The sequence below is a fragment of the Megalops cyprinoides genome, chromosome 1 (genome assembly GCF_013368585.1).
Source record: "Megalops cyprinoides isolate fMegCyp1 chromosome 1, fMegCyp1.pri, whole genome shotgun sequence".
Classification (NCBI taxonomy): domain Eukaryota; kingdom Metazoa; phylum Chordata; class Actinopteri; order Elopiformes; family Megalopidae; genus Megalops; species Megalops cyprinoides.
The window spans coordinates 58,335,719-58,354,524 of NC_050583.1; the positions used below are offsets into that span (position 1 = coordinate 58,335,719).

Here is an 18,806-nt window from a genome sequence, read left to right on the forward strand (position 1 = left end):
AGAAGCATGAGCAAATGTTCTTGCTTGTGTTTATGTGCAGCCTGGTCTAGTGGAGATGGTGATTCCGCGCATCTGTATGGGTGCTAACGCTTTCAAGAACAATCTAATGACAGTGATGTTCAGACTGAAGCACTTGAAAATACTGATCATGTAATAAACTACCCTTACATAGTTTAATATGTAACAAAAAGCATACATTTCATATGAAATTTTACTACAAAAAAGATCTTCTACCAGGCCTACAAATAACAGCATTAACACTGTACTCTTTCTGTCTGTGGTTTTGGTATTTACAAGCTTGCACTGATATACATGATGATGTACATGATGTTAATGATTTATCTTAATGAACAAATATATGGACATACACATATATCGATAATCTGTATGTTTAAAAACACACATATATATATACTTTAGCATAAATATAGATCAAAATATAAAAAGTCTAAACTCTAGTATTTATATATGTATATGTGATGTACATGTACATTTAGTATATATCATATAAATTAATTATATATACTAAAGCTTTTACTTGTTCTGAATAAATTATTCTGAAAATAGTTTTATATATACTATATATGGATATATACTGTGTGTGTGTATATATATATATATATATATATATATATATATATATATATATATATATATATATATATATATATATATATGGTTCGCATTCAGTGAAACTACCAGCTATTTATAGATTATTTATAGATCATTTGGAGATTAGAGTAAATTCTGAAGTACATTATATCATTAGTAATTCCACGTAATTTTTACTTTTCAGTCTAACGTATTTTACCGCATGTGAGCGAACCTCTTAAATCTACTACAGTTACTGTGTCTAAGTAGTTCAGTAGTGCTGTACTGGCTGAAGGGGCAGCACTGTGGAGCTGTGTCTCGGTACTGCTGCCACAGTCATTGTTCCTTGACGTCACCACGCAGCCAAGCCTGCTGCCGCTGCCGCTGCTGCTCTCAAACATGTCTTTGTTATTCAGAGCTTTCCATCTGAGACTGGCGAACTGCAAAATGCGGAAGAGAGATTCCCTCAAAGCGGAGCAGGGAAAAGCGTCACGTATTCCATAATGTTGGCGATTATTATCAACATTAACAGCAATACTACCGCAACAACAAATACTACTGCTGCTACTATTAATAATATAATGAAATAATAATAATTATTATAAAGTCATTATTATTATTATTATTATTATTATTATTATTATTATTGTTACCTTCACACTACTACTACAAATAATAATTGAAAATTTTAGTATTGTCGTTGCAGTAACTTGCAGTAGTAGGTTAAGTATTAACGGTGGTTGCAGTATATCGTTGGCTTGTTCTGAACAAAACACATTGTAAACAATAAAAATCATTCATGTAGAAGAAACATAGGAAATATCCTACGGATAACATTTCGTGTTTTATTATTCTAATTAGACAAATGTTTTATTTGAACGTAACAGTCGCATTATTAGAGCATAAATTGTTCAGCATATTTATGTATACATCGTGACTGTAAAGCATTGGAGATTACATACAAACCGGTATTTCGCCCACTAACCATGCCCCAGTCCGATCCAATGTATTCCAACGTCTCTCCGACAAACTCTGGGACACATTTTGTCAGCAGCCACCAAGCATGGCCCTTTGGTAATAGAATAGCCGATGTAATTTGACACTTCAACTTGCTGTGCTCTCTGCTAGTTGATTCAGTTACTCACCCACTGACGTTGAGCCCGTTCTCTGTGTTTGTGGCGAGAAAAAGATATTAAAAACAAGATCTGAAATTAAAGAGGATTTTTTTTCTTTGCTCTCTGCTTGGCTTGGATCCGTAAGTAGCTAAGTTCCATATTTGTTCTCGTATCGGGTTTCACACCTCTCGCCTTTGACTGAGAAGGTTTTGTGTCTACTTGGATGGGATTCTTGCTCAACAATGGAGTAACCACTTAAAGAAACATACAAGGGCTCGCTGTTCGCTTAGGTTTATTTTTATGTTGCTCCCCTGAAGAGACAGGTTGTTTCTATTGTTGGCTTTTTAGCTCGGGATGTAGCTAGTTAGCTCGCTACGTTCCGTCGGTACGCTTCCAGTCGGGAAAGCGCATTCACAGCGTTTGATCTGTATTGTGTAGCTATTGCCTGTAGAATAAATCAAGACGCGATCAATCAAGAAGTGTGAGGTGTGTGGTTTAGAGGTGGGTCCGGGTCACTTTTGGAGAGATATCCTGTGATTAAAGATATGAGCGAATACCTTCTCTTTCTGTAGTGGCACATAGTTGAAATGCAGTTTTCCCCTTCATAAAATGAGGCGTAACTATACAACCGGAGCACCTTTGAGTTCGCTGTTAAAATAGCTTACATGATTTACTTATTAATAGAAACTCTCGTCATCTGCGATCTTGTATTTATAACTTGCTACTTTTGTAACATTTATTGCTACATGTGTTAAGAGCTCGCACTGCGCCCAAGAGGGTAAACTTTAATTTTAAAAATGCAATATGTTCTTTTGACCACGGCTGAAATGCAGTCTTATGTGGGATTTTACAAATTGCCTCCGTGAATTCCTGGTGTCTGGATATCAAGCCAGTTGGGACTAAAGGGCCTCTCGTATGGGGCAAGACGTAGGACTAGGTTCCCTTTCATTGCCGTACATCTGTCCAGGAAGCAAAAGAACAGCCAACTGGAAAAAAAATAAGCCAGACAGAGCACCCTGCTTTGCTTTCTAACTATTGTCAGTGAGAGGGAGAGACGGAGAGAGAGAGCGAGAGAGAAAGGGAGGGAATAGTTAGAGCAGCGCTGTCTGGCAGCGGCAAGGACAGGGGAAGGAAAACTACTGGCTTGACAGAGCCACCTAATAGGTAAACAAAGATCGGAAAAAGTACTGGTAAAGTCAAAATGTGTTTTATTTTCAAGAGGACAGTTTGAGTTAGATTTTATTGCGATTGAGATCTGAAAACCCACAGCAAAACATAAATCACAGGGAAAGGCAACTTGTTTTTTCAAGTTTAATTTCTGCACGGTATGTTGTTGAGTAGTATGTTTTTTCTAACCACTGACATTAACGTTTTATGTTATATTCATGGAAAATATGAATATAGTCCTAATAATATGCAAATTAACATTCTTGTTGAATTATGTTACTATGCTGTTTTTGGGTGCAGCCATTTAAGTTGATATTCACATATGACGTTTTTTCATGTTATGTTGTATGTTAGTGTTTATATGTAAGAGAAAATATATAAAAAATCCACTCCTACATTGGCAAAGTAAATAACTAAATGGAGCAATTTCCTCATGGTGATTCAGAGTAAACCTGGTGGTAAACATTTCCTCTTTTAGAAAAACATAACAGGAGATATTTCATTTTGACACCAGCAGACTGGTAACTTTTGGAATAATAGCCAGCTCTTCCATTTCCCTTGGTTAGTGATCCTTGGCTATTTGAAACTAGAGTTTTGACTCCTCTCATTCTGCTGGGAGAGAGTGTGGGGAATTGAGAGGCCAAATAAATGCTCTTTGAAGAGGTGTGCTCCCCTCAGCACGTGATTGTGTGCTGGGGGAAGTGAATGACTATACACATTATGTCTGTCTGATCTTATGCAACACAGTTTCTGATACAGTTTGCATGTGGTGTTCTCAGTGGCATGTTGAAAGGGATTTGTTTCACTGGTGCCTGTTAACCTCTCCTTAAAAATACATGATGGCTGGGCAGTTTGTTTAGATGGGAAGAGTTTTAGGATTGTTTACATTTGTAAGTCCCACAGGCAATTGTTGAATACAGTTGTGAGTGTTGCGAACAGTGGCCGCCGGCGCGCTCTGATCATGGCATTTCAAAACTCTTCGGGACAGAGCGTGCGTATCTGTTTACCTGCTTGGTGATGCGGGGGTCACCTGATTCCTGGGTCCAAGCCCACACTGGTAGTGCGTCTGGGAAGGGAGAGGAGTTCGTTTTCATCCCTCTTTCTCAGTGGGGCCCCCAGGTCGAGCTTGTGCGTTACCAAGGGGCAGAAGCACTGGGCTGACCTTCTTCTATTCAAGTCGAGGATGTTGAAACACCAGCCTCCAAACAAAAGGCATATTGAAACTGAGATCTGCAGCCCAGCACGTGTGGCCGGGCCTGAAGTAGACCATTTATTAACTGTGCTTTCTGCGAAGCAAAGAAAGCAGGCCAAAAGAAGTATTTATAAACTGTAAACGGGTATTAAGCGCTTGTCCCACCCCCCCCCCCCCCGGCTTGAGTGCACGGGTCCCTCACTTTCTGTGACCAGCACCATCTGCAAGACACACATGACCTCCTGTTGTTGGGCATTAAGCACAACTTTGATTTGGCCAGGGTTTCCAGAAGAATCCTGAAGGAAGCTTTTATTTTTTGTTGTTTCCTTAACTCAGTCTGTTTTCTGTATATATTTTGACACAAATGGCAAAATTCTGTTACACAAAGAAACATTGTAGAAGCATCAACCTTTTATTACATAATTTTAAACACCTTTTATGGTTGTTATTGAGTGGCCATTCGTAAGAGGCGCCATTTAACACAGTGAACGTCTCTGAATCTTGAAACAACTATGTCTTAAGCCTAGCAACATCTGGTTCTAATAAACAGACTGATTCAGGTTTTGATTATTTTGATTTTTAGAGCTAATTTCAAAACTCTTAAACATAGATTTTCTTAAAGTGGCGATGGATGTGTTGTGCAACATCATTGTAGTTGTGATCTCAGGATGCACCATACTAAACTGGTAAATTCCTGCACACTTTTCAAATCTGTAAATCTCCCCACGCTGTACTTTGTACCATTACGCGAGGAGCCCAAGACGTCAGTGCCGGTCAGCCCTCATAAGGGACACTGAATAATGTGTCTTTATCCCAGCGTTTTATTAGACATGTCTGGCAGTTGACTGACAACAGGCGCACATTTTCTAAGAGGGCCTCTCCCTTTCATTCTGCAGCTAAGGCAGATGCATGTGTGGGATCTTGGAACTGCACTGCCACACAGAACAGATTTCAGCACCAGGATCACTCGGAACGCACTCACGCGCGCACACACACACACACACACACACACACGCACACAATTGAGGCTTTGGTACCTGAGTTGTGCCGTGTTAATCATTTTTAACCACTTGTGTGGGATTATGTACATTATAAACACATGGTTATGATTCACTCTACACTTCATTTCTCAACATTAAAATCAGAAGTCTTGAAGTGGCATTTTTATGAATGAACAAATGAATGAATGAAGCACTTAAAACCGTATTGTTTTTCCTCTTATGTTTAATCCTTTCAGTCATTCCAAACCTCTCAACTGAAATTTGGATTCAGTAGATATCCAGAAGGAAATCTGGTGTCACAGGCTAAAAATACCACAGCAACTGCAAGAGTCTTTATGCCAGCAGTGATATATTGCCCCGCAGTGAAGTTGGTACCAATAAATCTGCTTGCATGTTTGCATCACAAATGCACATTAAGTGCAATTGTGGTCTAAAGTGGCCGGGAAATAGCCTACTTAGTGCTCATACAATGTCACCTATATTGTTTGATTACTCAGCTTATGCTTCCTACAACACTTCCCAAAGGTATTAAAGGTCCTGCAGAAGCAGAAAGTTCTGCAAGTAGTTAAAGAATCACTGAATCAAGATGTGTAGACACCATATTAAACCACTGTTTGGAGTGTGTGTGTGTGTGTGTGTGTGTGTGTTAGGAGGGGGTAGTCGGAGTGAGAGGTTCTCATGGCCTCCAACATTTAATGCTGAATTTTCTCTTTAGAGAGGTGAATCATTCGGCTGGTATGCGTTTTTTCACTGAAAAGAAACTCGATAGACTTTGTGTTTTCTCACCACACTGTATAGACACTGTATGTTTTAATTGGCAAAATGGTATTACACACTTCTGTGAAAGGAGAGCTTCTGGCTGCCACCATGATGTTAAGGGTTCAAAAAACTATGGCATTAATGGACTTCAGTGAAGTAACAACAGATGCACTGACCTGAGGGAGCACAAATTCAAATATGAAAATAGCTTTGTGAAATAATCGAACCCTTGACCCCAGTTTGGAATCTGATTGAAATATAGTGTGCCTCTTTGAAAAGCTGAAACTTTGTGGCCTGTCTTCCTGCCTTGTTCCTGAACATTAGTGGTGGTTTGGTTCACGGAGGAAACCTCTTCCCTCTGACTCATCAGCACTGTTTCCTACGACACCTGGGTCACGCTGTGAGTTCCAGAGAAAAATGCTCTCGCTGACCCACCATTTTAACAGTGCTGAAGTATTAATGTCCCCGGGAGTATGCCACTCTCCTCTCTTCCACTGTAGCATTGTGGCAAATCTGTGTCCATTGTGAGGGATAATAAGCTGGAACCTGTCAAGTTGTCTTTTTTTGACTGGGAGAATTTTCAAGATCTGCCTTTTGGTCAGAAAAAAAAAAAACGACCGGGAGAAATGCCAGACCACAGAGCGTTTAAACATAATATAGCATGCAGCCACTTTCTGTATGCATTTCTGGGTCTTGCTGTGATTGGAGGTGTTGTTAGAGGGGTGAACCACTGGGGGTGGTGTGCTGGGGCATAGAGGGTCAGTTTGTGCAAGCAGGCTCATGGAAACAGCTGCAGTGCATGTAGTTAGGACCTGGTCTACAATGTAGCGATTGTTTAAGATATCTGCATTAACCCTCGTTAATGCAGTCCCAGTCTTTGGAAGGTCTGGGTTTAGCTACGGTGTCAATAAGGAAAAAAATATATGTTGTTGAAAAGAACGGCGGTGCTCATTAACACAGGGTAACAATGTGAAAAGATGAGCACAAAAAACATTTTTGTACCATTTTTTGGACAACTGGACAATGTTTATTTTTGTTTTCAGAATGCTCCAACTTCAGCAGTGCAGTTGTTTATCAGCTATATTATTGCCATAATTATTATTTTGTGAAATTATTGTTGTCATTTTTATTTGTTGTGGTAAATTAGTGTAAATTTTCAGGATTGTTTTTTCCAACTTTCTTACTGTGGGGTAAAAAATGGGTAAAAAAAAACATTTACCCTGACACCCTTAACAACCTCTATCTTGTTGTAAAAAAAAAAAAAAAAAACCCAAAGCAAGAGAGGGTACCGAATATAAAGTTTTACTTTAAGCTGGTTATCATTTTCTGCATTTTTTGCAATGTCTGTTTGAATGCAAGTGTTTGGATTCCACAGGTTGTAGATGTTTTCAGTCTCATGTGCGTTGGTAACTGTTGGCAGTTGGTGTTTCTGGGTGTCTGCCCTCTACTGCTTTTCAGAACTCTATCTGTAAAATGGAAGAAGCTCACAGAACTCCAGAATGACCAGTGTCTGCAAGAGCATCTCAGGTGGCCTAAATAACAATACCAGAAGCAATATGCATGCGCTCACTGGGATCTAGCAAATTCACACAAGTTCCTTTTCAGAGCCGTCGTTGACTTCATTTCGAAGTATCAGTGTGTTGTTTTAGCTCTTGTACTGGGGGACAAGTCAGCCTAATCTTACTTAATCTAATTTATCCCTTTCTAATAGACTGTGAATGATGCAACATTATAAACAAGCTTCATTGTAAGTCTACACCAAACAGACTGGTGGAAAATTGTTTTCCTGGCCTTTTAGCCAAACGTTTTTTGTGAAAACACAAATGACCCCTGTAGATCGCTAGTTAATCTTAGATTACAGGCCAAACAATTGTCTGATGTTCAGTACGTTGAGGGCCCTGCTGAGTTTAGCTTTCACACTTCAGCAGTTTATTTGTAAGAACGCAAGTCTCCCTATGCATGTGGTTGTTTGAAAGTGAGGGGTAGATATTTGTGTTTTAGTTTTTTCTGTTCTAGCTTGGAAAAAAGTTGGTTGAAACAAGCGACAGACATTCAGTTCCTGTAGCATGAAGTCCTATTTATGTAGGTCAGAAAAATTAACACAGAGTTTCTATTTTTTTTTTCATTGAGAGCGCCACTAATTTATAGAGTACTGTAAGAAGGGGAAGGAGGGGGAATGCATTGGTTTGTTCCACCCCCAGATGTCTGCAATTATAATGCAGCTTTCACCGTATATAAATAGCTGATTGGGTGTGCGTGTGTGGTTGTTACAATCACATCATATCATTTTTTTTGCATTTTCCAGGCCACCCTTTGTGTGGGTAGTTGGGCATTTTCTTCTCTGTGATTATAGAAAGTGAATTTTGTGCTTTGCAGGGGTTACATTTGCATGTAGAGGAATGCTGTTGTCAAGCGTTTGTGTGTCAGTTGTGTATTTTCTCTCTCTGAATAAGGATTAATTGTTAGTATTAGTTTATCTAGAAATCGTTTGACTTCCAATTACACATTTTGTGTCATTGCACATCAAGAGGTGTCTACAAAAAAAGTCAACCGAGAGCTTAATCTAACCTAATTGTAAAGTTTTATGCCATGCCTCTGTGACTTGGTGAGTTTTGCTGCTTGCGCTTGACTCTTTGGATAATGATAATAATTACAGTGATAACCAGAAAAAAACAGAATTTTTACCTGAGGTTTCCAAGCTTTTCCAGTGCTCTTCTGCCTCTCTAGTGCAGTAGGTCCCACTGCGCGCAAAAAAACACTTTATGTTTTTGAAAGCTCTATAACTATTTACAAACTCTAACTTCCAAGTTTGGATCTTGCTTTTCCATCAGTTCAGTTTCAGAAGGTGACATCATTGTTCCAAGGCCAGCGGTGTCAATGAACAGAGCCCAGCTAAGCTGAATTGGAGACACGGAGAACGTTTAACAGACACACAGGAGAGCGTCAAGCCGTCAAATGGAGTGCAGAAGAAATAAACTGACAGTCATCAAAGTGGTCTATCGGTGGTTTTGTGTTCCGTTAAACCGGGACACCCTTGTGTAGTTGATTTGGTGACAGAATCGCAAGGCGGGCAGCACAGGGTGTAGGCTTAACTTTCATGAGCTGTGTGAAGCAGGTGGTTACCCGCTTCTCTTCTGCAGAATGTCAGCAGATTTATTGATTTGTCTTCCTGGCTGTTTGGGCCTTGACTGGCAACAGTGTGCTTAGGGAGAATTTACAAAAGTTGAAAAACTATTCACAGTTCGGGAGCTAAACATCCTTTTGCAAAACTACAAGAATGTTTGTGTTTTGAATTTCGTATTTGTAGTTTTATCTTGCAAACAGGTTATTAAATAGTATGCTAGCCGCACTAGTCAGACTTCCCCCACTGGATCAGGAAGTAGCTAGCTAGATCTTTACCTGCCCATATTAGTACAGTTAGACCACAGAATTTATCACAAATTAACCAAATTAATTTGAAGTTACAGCAGCAGTCATTAGACATCAGTTTTGTGTAGATGTTGACTGCTAGCTGATGTATATGTGGGGAAAGTGCTGTTTTCATAATGATTGTTGCAGTTAGGACCTTTTTGTCTCTTCTGTCATGAAGCTGTACTTTCATGGCCTGCTTTGCAAAGCAGCCATGGTGGTTAGAGGATCAGAGAGGCATAGATTACAACATTCAAAGCCACATTAAATCAGCCTTGAAAACCAATGGCTTACTATGAATGCCTGTCAGGGTTTGGGAACGGGCTGCACCTCTGCTGTTCACTACATTGCGTTTTTTTTTTTTTTTTTTCTACTGGACACCAGGGTTGCCAACTCATGAATGAGGAAAGTCACCAAAGGTCCACAAAAATTTTGCTAGATGTTGCTAGATGTTTGCCACATGTCAGACATGTACTGCAATTTCAAAAGCGCCCACAGACCCAGAAGCATTTTGGTTCCACTTTTTTACTCCTCTGCTGTTTATCCTGTATTCATACACTTCTTCCTAAAGTGGCATACTGGCATTACTACAGCACCTATCTTGATTAGCTCCAAGTAGTACATTCTTCAGCCTTCTGAATTAATTATTTACCATGACTGTATTCCAAATAACTGACATATTCATGTGACAGTGACCTGAACAGAATGTGGTCTTTTGCATTGAATGCTAGCTAGCTGTTGGAAGTTCTTTAAGCGCTAAATATGCAAGAAGGTAATGACATTGTTTGCAAAAATACTGTAAGAATTCTGTGTGGATTTTTTTTTTTTTCGTCAGTGGATTAAATTGTGACCCTAACCAAACACAGATTACCGTCTATGCGCTAACTCAAAGCAGGGGGATTGAATTCCAGCCTCTGAAGCCAGAGATAGCCTGCAAAGAGAGTAAGCTTCACTTTAGGTGGATGGAGTCCTAGTCAAGGTGATCTATTCTGGGAGAAATTTTTCTTTCTTTGTCAGAGAGTGACAGTGTGTCTGCCGAGCCTCAGGATGTGATAAGAAACCAACTACAGGTGTGCGGGGCTAACCACACGCTGGCTGGCTGGCTGTGGTCCGCGTGCCACTCTAAGTGCTTATATCCTTCAGAGACATTTTTAGGCCCCTTCTGTCACAGACTCATGCATGTTTAATTTGACATTCTGTGAAAAATATACTCAAAGGATGTCACAATGCTATATCCCATTCCTGTCCTGTGAGTGTAGGGCTTTGAATCATAAATGACACCCAACTGCATGAAGGCCTTCAGCCCATAAATTAAACAAAGATGCACATTTACATAATGCAGATCATTCTATAAGCTTTGGTATTTTTTATTGTTTTGCTGCACATTGCTGGCTTTCATAATTGTAAGCAAAATATCTAAATCTATTTGCTTCAATAGACATTTACAGCAAAAATGCCAAAATGCTTTTGGCAATTTCTGCTAAAAATGATGTCTGTGTACATTTAAGATTTTTTAGGCGGTTCAGTGTCAATGTGCTTCAAACTGCAAAGTTGTAATGGCGTGTTTGACATAGCTTCTGTGAATACAGAAAGAATATTTCAGGAGAGAAGCAACTGTGATTTCACAAGCAATGGAGTTGATGGTCAGAAATAATTTCCAGTGCATAAAACCATGTATTGCTTCATTGGTATGTGTAGTACAGTGAGGCTCCTGAGCTTTTTGTGCCAGAGATTTCCGCACCTCGGGAGGGTGATGGAGGAGATTCTCTGAAAGCAGTGGAATTGCATTCAGCATCGCCCACAGGGATTCATATTTCATTGTTCTCCGACAAGGCAAATTAACTGGGATTTACTAATATACCGGGAATGTATTTAACCCACCCGCCCCCCACCCCCCACCCCTCCAAAGCAATGAGAAGAAAAGGGGCTGTGTGTATAATTTGTTTCCCCAGCAACATCAGATCCCTCCACAGGCAAAGGTAGGAAATGTAATCCAAACATTACAGTGTTGTTTGAGGAGCTGTACTGTGGCAGTTCACTTAAACAGACGTGATTCCAGCACATGATTTTTTTTTAATACTCCACAAAGCCGTTCCAGTTATGATTTTCACCGGTGACACGTAGCAGTTGCACTTCCTGCATTACTCACTTCTATTTGTACATCCAGTAGTTTTTATTTTGAATCAGAACCTGTTCACAGAAGCATAGAGAAATCAGTCTGTTTGAATTTAGGCTGTGCAAGAGCCATATTTGCAGTACAAGTTTATTGGAGAATGAAAGCATTCATTGCTTTTTTTTTTTTAACAGGACGCCTTTTGGGAAAGGCAGGGTAAAACGACTTTCCATTAAGAAAAGGAGAATGCTTAGGTTGTCTCTGCGCGGGCATAGCCTCACAAGTGCCCTTTTTCGATTTGGGGACAGAAAGCGTTGCAGAGAGCACAGCGGGCTATCTTCTCCATTTAAGAACACTCCTTCCTGTGGTAGCTCAGGTGCGGCGGGTGCATTCGCTGCTGTCTGCCGATACGGGGAGGTGACAGCTGTAGGCAACAAATGAAGACGGTAATAGAAGCCTCAGTGCCAGATAGAGCGTAATAAATCGAGAACAGTGCGCTGTGCATTTTGTTTGTGCGTGTGTGTGAGTGTGAGTGCCAGTGTCTGCGTGTGTGCGTGCGTGTGCAGTGTGCACGCACATGTATGTGCGTGCCTGCGGGTGCACGTGCGTGCGAGAGGGAGGGTGCTTGTTGTGTGCGTGTGTGCATGTCTCTGAGCAGAGAAATTGGCACATGCCAACAAGCAACATTTCCTAGGTTAGAGCCGTTTCACCAATTCTTAATAACCGCCCTACAGACATCGCTTGTGCACTTACCTGCATCCAGAGCCCTTCCTGGTCTCCGGCATCCTACCGTGACGTCAGACCCTTTCAGAGGCTCCTTCTCCCTCTCGTTACCTTTTCAGCCCTGCTAATAACAAAAAATGGATTTTTGTGAAAGTCAAGAGATGAAATTTGGTGTGTTGATATTTTACAGCCTCGGGCAATGTCTGTAAGAAATGAAAGCGGTCTTTAGCACAAGGGATCGGTCACATGGCAAAAGCGCTGTGTTGATTGGGCGTTCTTGATTCGAGGACCTCAGTATTGGTACACTTTGGAGTAACACTGCATCTCCAAGACCACAGTTGGCATTGTTGCACGCTAATCACAGCAGCGATGAATGTAAACTCAGTGTGCGTCTGGGAGACAACAGCAGTTGTAATAATGTTCCTCTCAGATAGTCTTCAAACCATATCTGTCATTGCATCTCATTGCTGTTTATCTGAATGCTCACAAACAGTCAGTGCGTCATTTGATTGTAACTCGCAGATGCCAGGTTACCATTCAGATCATCATGCGCCTTGTTAGATTACAGGAAGAGGCGATAATGAATGAGGTCTTGACACAATACAGCAGATGAGTACAAATTGTGCAACTTCACTCCGCTCATAAGCCCTGGTGATAAGATAATCAAGGTCCCCCGATGTTCATGGGACTATGGGGTAATGGGATGAACCAATACAAACCCATGCTTGATTTTCATCTTAGAAGAAGGAGCTGTAAGTTGCTTCTTAAGTGCCCAGACAATATACCCGTTTTGCGTGTGGTCTTATCCACGTTGCAGGATGGTCTTTTCGGAAGAATGGTGTACTGTATGCTCGCAGAGGAAGTGTCCTCCAGTGGCCAATTGCGACCGAGAGACCGTATGACATAGTGGTGTAACGAACTGTAGTTGATCCGTGATCCGTACGGGTCCCCCCCCCCACAACGGTGCGGCATGCATGTGAACCGCGGATTAATTACAAAGTTTAACCATTATAGTGTGAAATACAGTTTTACTGTCACTGTTACTTTTTAAAGTAATAATTCCCTAAATCTCGATGCAGAGTTGCAGTGAAAATATACAAGCGCCATTTTAAGAACCAGCAACCTTACTTAGCAGAAGCTTTGCAAAGACGAAGGCTGCGTCTGAAATCGCTCACTCATTCACTCACTCACTATTCACAGTCATACAATGAATTAATAATTTTCTGGATATAGTTTTATATTTGCAAGTTTATTTGAACATTTGTATGAACATCTGTGTCTAACTGTGCCAGCTAGCTAGCTAAGTGACTAGCTAGTTGCAACTGACATTAACCTGCTAGCTAGATAATACCACTACCTATCTAGCTATCACTAGCTATCTTAATGAAGGAACTAGCACCCAACTTCATCTGTTGAAATTAGTTGAAACTAACGTTAGCTAGCTAGCTGGCAGTTAAGTCCAACAATCAAGTGTAAAATGTCTATATATATATGCACTATATAGTGAATAGGGAGTGATTTCGGACACAGCCGAAGAACAGCAGCACAAGCACTCATATTGCACTTTAATTTAACAATTGAGTATTGAATATTTTATTTTAACATTCGACATTATGAATGTTGTTTTCATTTAAGACCATGGGCAAAAGTTCCTTACTTTAAGTGTTTAAGTAATAAATGGAATGGAGTTTTGTGATCCGTTGCACCCCTAGTATGTGAGAATGGCACCTGAGTACAGACGACGCGCTTGCCGCTTTCCCCCACGCGTGCTCTCTCTTCCACGGCCTAATGGGAGCCCGTGGCTTACGAAACGTTGATGCCGGATGCTATTTTTGACCATCTGTTATAAAACGGGGGGGCATGTGTGAGTCAGTTGTGCCGCCGCGCTGCGGTTGCTCGGCGCAGAGATCCTCGGAGGGCAGGCCCGGGAGAGTACGGCATCCTCCCGACTTCACATCCCCGGCAAAGCGCTCACCGGGGGATGGCGGTGCATGGTGCACGCCAGCTCGTGTTTTCGATCCGGTCCGCCAACGGCAAACAAAGCTGCTGCCGCCGCTGCTGCTGCTCTGTCCAGACAGCGGCCTGCTACCACCCCCCCCGGCCCCTCCGTCTCAGTGTTCAAAAAAACGCTGTCGTCGCGATGCGTAATCGGCATCATTAAAATGCGGCGTACGGAGGTGCGCACCCCCGGGAGACTCTCTCCTAGGCCCACAAAAGCCATTCCTGTGATATCTGGCTTCCGCTCCGGTTTCCGCTGGAACGCCCTCCCTCTCTCTCTCCCTCTCTGCTTGAAAGAGCAGGAATGCGAGAGCCCAAAACTCGGTGGTGGCCAGGGGGATGGGCACAGCGACCCGCTTCCCTGAGAGCTCCCACACATCTTGCCGCTTTGCCAGCATCTGAGGGGCTCCCTTTCGAGCGGCGGTGCGAGACCCGTCCCGTCTGAAACAGGCGTAGCCCTTGCTCGGACCCGCCAAATCAGTGGGGCCGTAATTTCTTTGCCAGACATTTTTTTCTTCTTTGTGTAGAGTTTCCCTTTTTAAGTGCTCTCGCATTTTGTATTGTGGCAAGACTGAAATGGTGTGTATTTTCCCTGCTGAGATTATCAGTGCTGTACAAATAACCCCATAGGTTCTCACTACCGATCTCCCCCCCCTTTTTCCCTCCCTCCCAGTTAGCTGTGGGCACCAGCCCCAAGAAAGGGACTCCCATTATCTGAATAGTTTGCTGCAGCTGGTGTCTTAAGAATTACCACACATCATTGCCTTCTGGTCACGGTTCATCAGCGGCGAAGTCGAGTAATGCGGTTAAATTTGAGTGTACAACCAGAATTAACTCTGTGTCGGTGTCCTGCTTGCAGGTATACCGTGTTGTTAAGACCCTGCCACTTTAAGCGGTTACACAGTGATGATCGTTTATTTAGCTCCGTTCTGTTGGCGGAAGGTGATCTTGATGAGTAAATTGAAAATGCTTATTAGCTGCATCTGTAGAGCATATCCTATTGTGTGGCTTCCTACCCAAGGCGGGGGGAAATCACGTGAGTAGCAATTATATTTGTGTTGGGCTCCTTTCAATCTGTCACAATAAATGTGTTTGACTACTCACTTTGTAAACCATTATGGAAAATTAAAGCTTTGTCACTGGCCTTTAGAAGAAGAGGAAGAAGAAAATGTTATTTTTGCGTTGTGGTAATTGTTTGTTTCCGACACGCGCATCATGAATGCATTGGTCTTGCGTAGTTACCCAGGTCATCTTGTAAACATTACTTAGGAGAGGAGCGTAATGTTGGTTGACGGCTTCTAGCAGTAGAGGTTCTCGTCTTTGTTATGCAGAGCTTCAAAGAAATGGGCTGCCTTCCAGGATTTTAAGAGTTCTGTCTGATACAGTTGTTCATCGTTTGATTTTAAGGAGATTTGTTTTATTATTTTAGGATCAAAGCTTGGAAAATGTGTGCGTCTTAATTCCCTGACAAAAGAGTGTCGGCAAATGTAAACCATACGTTTCGGCACTACAGATTGGATGCGCCTGAGGATTACAATATGTTGATAGGTTGAGTGAGCTCCTCTGTTGTCGGGTATTCAGATTTGATGGTCTTCTCCTGAACCAAAGGTTTCGCGGTGTGCATCCCCTCAATATTATGATTGTGTCAATTTGCAAATGGCTGTCCTTTTTTTTTCCTTGTCAACTGACATGACGGTCACTGATTGATGAATGTCTAAACACTCCTTGCTCAATGTGTCACTTTCCAGCAAAACTGGTTTGAATCAGACTGAGCAATGACAAGGAATGGTGTGTCAAAGATTATCTTCCTCTGATAAACATCGCTGAAAGTTCCTCTTTTTTTATTTGATCAAAAAAAAGAAAACTGGTGCCCAGCCTGCCTAATAACACGTTTGAATTTTTTTCTGCTTATTTGGTTTCTTAAATTACATTGTTAGATTACAGGTAAAGACAACCTAGGGTTTTTTAATGATGGCTTTCACAGCAGTCATAGTCAACACACACTTTTTGGAAAAAGTCAACATTTTGAATTGAAGTTCATGAAGTGCATAGCATATATGCAGTTCCAAAATTCCTGGAGTGGTGGAGAAAATAAGGAAAGTTATGCATATTTCACTAAGCTATTTAATAATCAAAAGCATGAGTAGCCAACGCCTAGCTGATGGGCCCACAGCTGCATGGTGTAGATAAAAGTGGCAGTTTGAGGTGATTTTATCGCCCATGCAAGCTTTTGACCTACGGAAGGGGGAGGGAAAAAAAAAGATGATTTGCATTTTGGCACTTTGTTGAATCCACGGTAAATGCCAAGCAATGGAATTCAAAAGGCGTTGGAAAATAAGGAGAATGTGTTCACACAAAACCGGAGGTGAAATCTGAATGTAAGAAAGAATTCTTGATTGCCATAAAGTACACATTTCAAGTGCCTATCTCATCCCACACCATGCCCAAATATTTATTATCTCCATACAGATGCTGTTTAAGCCTCTTAAGGATGTCTCTATATTTAAATGATCTGTCACTACTGTTTATTATTTGTGCAGTATTAAGGAAATGGATGTATTTGCACAGTTTCTGGGAAAGACTGACCTGAAATCACAGGGCTTGGTTTACAGCCATTAATTTTAAAAATACATTTTTCAGAATGTTTCTAAGTATCTGTGAGCAGTTTTGCACACACATTCATTCATGGAATTATATTTGACAAGGAGTCAGTTCCTGTACCAGCCATTAGTGAGATGCACTTGTCTACCAGATGCATCCGTCAGGCCAGCCCTGCTTCTTTTCAAAGCTGTTGTGGAGGCTTGTGATTGATTAGCTTCTCTCAATACGTTAGGGAATTTGTTTGTCTCAAATTCAGAAGCGGCCCCTGCCGAGCGTTGCCATTGGAGGCCGCAAGAAAATGAAAGGCGAGCAACTCCACCACGTAATAAAATCAATGGGATTTCTTCCTCCTCGCGCTTCAATGTGATGCATTGTTAATGTTGGTAAAGCGTCGGCTGTCAGTGTACAAACTGCAGAGGAAGTACAAAGCTGCCAGTCCGAAATGAAAATTTTTCACCGACGAGGGAGCGGTATTCTGGGGTTTCTTGATGCGTCTTATGTCAACATGTGTGTTTGTGTATAATCTAATCCTTGCCTTGATTTTGTGTAGCCCTTATGTCTGTGACATCCAGGTAAAATGAAGCCATGTTGTTCACCAGTACACCACAAAATGCTTTTTTTCTTCCACAGTGGTTTGTTGCAGCCTTGCAACCGAAGATTGTATGGTTTCCACAGTACAGGAGACTTGGCCTTGTCTCAATGCCAGGGGACATCCTTACTCTTAGCTTTAATAGCTATAGTAATTAGCATTATGGATTTCATAACATTTCGTGGATTTTAAGGGGAAAAATATATGAATTATTTACACCATTATTTTTGTTGCTGATTTGAATGTTTTGCACTGTAAATAATAATGGTCCTTAGAGTGAAAAATTAATGAGTGAAATTTATCAAAGCTGTTGGGTGGTCATGCTGTTGCGTGGGGCTGTGTGTTGATGATTAGAAGGCTCCAGTAGCTTCTTAGGAGGGAACACAGTCCTACATAACTAACATGCCGCCTTTCTTTGCATGTGCTGTGTAGCTGCTTGGGTTAAAAATTTCGTGAGCAAAAACCATTTCTGTCATCTTCAGCACACCCTTGTGAGACAGAATACTTGCTCCTCTTTCTGCAAAGGTGAACGTATATTGATGACTGTTTTGTGACCTTACGCACAAAATTTCGGCGCTCTTTGACTTGGGCGTATGTTGTGACTAATTATAAAATACATCTCAAGAGGGTGGATGGTCATGATGCTTCACATGAACAACAATCTTGAGGGCCGTGAAAATGAACATACTTGTGTCTTGTTTTCGTCTCAGTCATCTGTGAGAGCTGCAATCTGTCAATCATCTGGGAGAGCTGACCAGCAAGCAGAGAGATGGGCCAATCTAACCTCAAAGCCAGTTAATGCCGAAAGCAATTAATTTACTTAGCTACTATGAAGTAAATACAGTATGAAAGGTACATAACTCAATTTGCTAAGTGCTTTCTTATACTGCTGAGAGGTAGGTTTGGAGATGATGCTGCTACGCTTGCCTTACGCTTGCGCTATTTGGCTTTTGCCAAGGTCCATGCTCTTGTTGTTGATATTAGTGGAGCAAGCTGTCTCATTCACTATTTTGTTGGTTCAGCATACGCAGATATTTTCAGGTGCAATGTCTCTTACAGGGACTCAGCCACAGCCATAGTGTCTTGTCATGTTTTTTCTCATGTGCCATTGGTGATTGACTTATGAATGTGTGAGGTCCCTAAGCTGAGATGAGGAACCAAGGAAAAGAAAGGTTTTGCCAGAGGTGAAGATGTAGATTACAGCCTGGTATATTTAAAAAATTAAAATACCCCCATTCAGCTTCATGGTGGGTAAAGCCACTCATCTACCTGCACTGATGGAAATTCATAGGAGGAGGTTGTAAGATAACCTCATGTGAGGGTTTGGATTGGACCTGACAGTTTATTAATGTACAGAAATTTTTAGGGTGATATTCTAAAAATATATGCCCTCCCCGGGCTTCATATGAAAAGTATTTTCCTGAAATTATTTTTTTGCCCAGATGTCCCTTAGAAACTCAGTTTTTACAATAAGGGAACATTCAGTCTAATTACTGTAGTGCTTTTTTCTGAACTTTGAATAAGACATTTTAGCAAGCACTACATTTTT

The 18,806-nt window shown here is 41.3% G+C and overlaps 1 protein-coding gene across 8 annotated transcripts in view; it reads left to right on the plus strand.

Moving 5' to 3' along the window:
• Positions 1–1,721: 1,721 nt before the first annotated feature.
• The window catches only part of LOC118774305 (zinc finger MIZ domain-containing protein 1), a 141,570-nt gene continuing 124,485 nt past the window's right edge, over positions 1,722–18,806 (plus strand). For all 8 annotated transcript variants that reach the window (XM_036523621.1, XM_036523561.1, XM_036523592.1 and 5 more), the window contains exon 1: positions 1,722–1,846. The gene's annotated coding sequence lies outside the window, so the exon portion shown is untranslated. The remainder of the gene's footprint in view (positions 1,847–18,806) is intronic.